This window comes from Elephantulus edwardii, unplaced genomic scaffold (genome assembly GCF_000299155.1).
Source record: "Elephantulus edwardii isolate Elephantulus edwardi_28Jun2011 unplaced genomic scaffold, EleEdw1.0 scaffold00010, whole genome shotgun sequence".
Classification (NCBI taxonomy): Eukaryota; Metazoa; Chordata; class Mammalia; order Macroscelidea; family Macroscelididae; genus Elephantulus; species Elephantulus edwardii.
Window position 1 is genome coordinate 23,851,434 of NW_006399760.1, and position 1,228 is coordinate 23,852,661.

Sequence of the window (1,228 nt, forward strand, 5' to 3'; positions counted from 1 at the left end):
TCTGAACATTTCTGTCCCAAAACAATGTTCATCATTAACCTTTTGTCCTATCACTCGTCTCTCTTTTTCTTTTTTATTCACTATATATTAAGCACAATATGTTAAAACTAATTTATGGAAAAGGAAGTGGCACAGAGACGCTCTTCCCTGGACGTGGGAAGTAAACGTCCCCTTCCGTCCTGTGTTCCTGACGGTGACCTTGGCGGACTGATACGCAGCAGTGAAGAGGTACCTGTGTCTGGCAGAGCCAATGAGAGAAGAGTAGATCCTCCCCTGCTGCCCAGATAATCAAGAGTTTTGGCCGGACCTTTGAGCGCACACTGAGATAGTGCAGAACCAGACATAAGCACAGACTCCGGCACAGTGTTCTCCAGGTCCACTTGGAGATGATACGTTTCATTAGCAAGCCACAATGATGGGACTTAACGACAGCCCATATCAAGGCGACGTATTCTTTTTGACAGTTCATTTTCCTACAGACTACCCTTTCAAAGCACCCAAGGTTGCACTGAGAACAAGAATTTATCATCCAAATATTAACGGTAATTGGCAGCATTTGTCTCGGTATATTAAGATCGCAGTGGTCTCCTTCTTTAACGGTTTCTAAAGTTCTTTTATTCATTTGTTCACTCAATCCGAACCCAGATGACCCCCTCGTGCCAGAGACTGCACGAATCTATAAAACAGACAGAGATACATACAACAGAATATCTCGGGAATGGGCTCAAAAGTATTCCATGTGATGGTACCTTAAAAATAACCTGCATTATAGCTGGAATAAACTTTAAATTACTGTAAAAACATATAAATTGGGTATTATTGTCATGAAAGGAGTCAGAATAAAGGCTGCACAGTAGAGTGGACTCAGGGGGAGGGATTGTATAACAATGAAAGAGTTTTACTTTTAAAGGAAAAGAGTGAATTTGGGGGGAAGGGGTGGGCAGGGGAAAAGTACAACAATGAATGATTGGAAACCCTAAGTCTCTGTAAACTTTCATTAAAATTAATTTTTAAAATTACTGCAAAAAGCAAAAACAAAGCTAATTTATGGATATATCTCACCTGGAAGCTTGTGAGCTTCTTGAGACAACAAACTTCATTAACTCTTTATTCCCAGAAACCTGGTTAAGAGTAGACATTTCAATAAATATTTTAAATAAACCATTCAAATTATATTTTAGTTACACGGAATGTTGTTGTTGTTGTTATGTGCTGTTGAGTTGCTTGC

General features: G+C 39.5%; 1 pseudogene; it reads left to right on the forward strand.

Moving 5' to 3' along the window:
• Nucleotides 1-743, forward strand: part of LOC102854859 — a 20,274-nt pseudogene extending 19,531 nt beyond the window's left edge.
• Nucleotides 744-1,228: the final 485 nt, after the last annotated feature.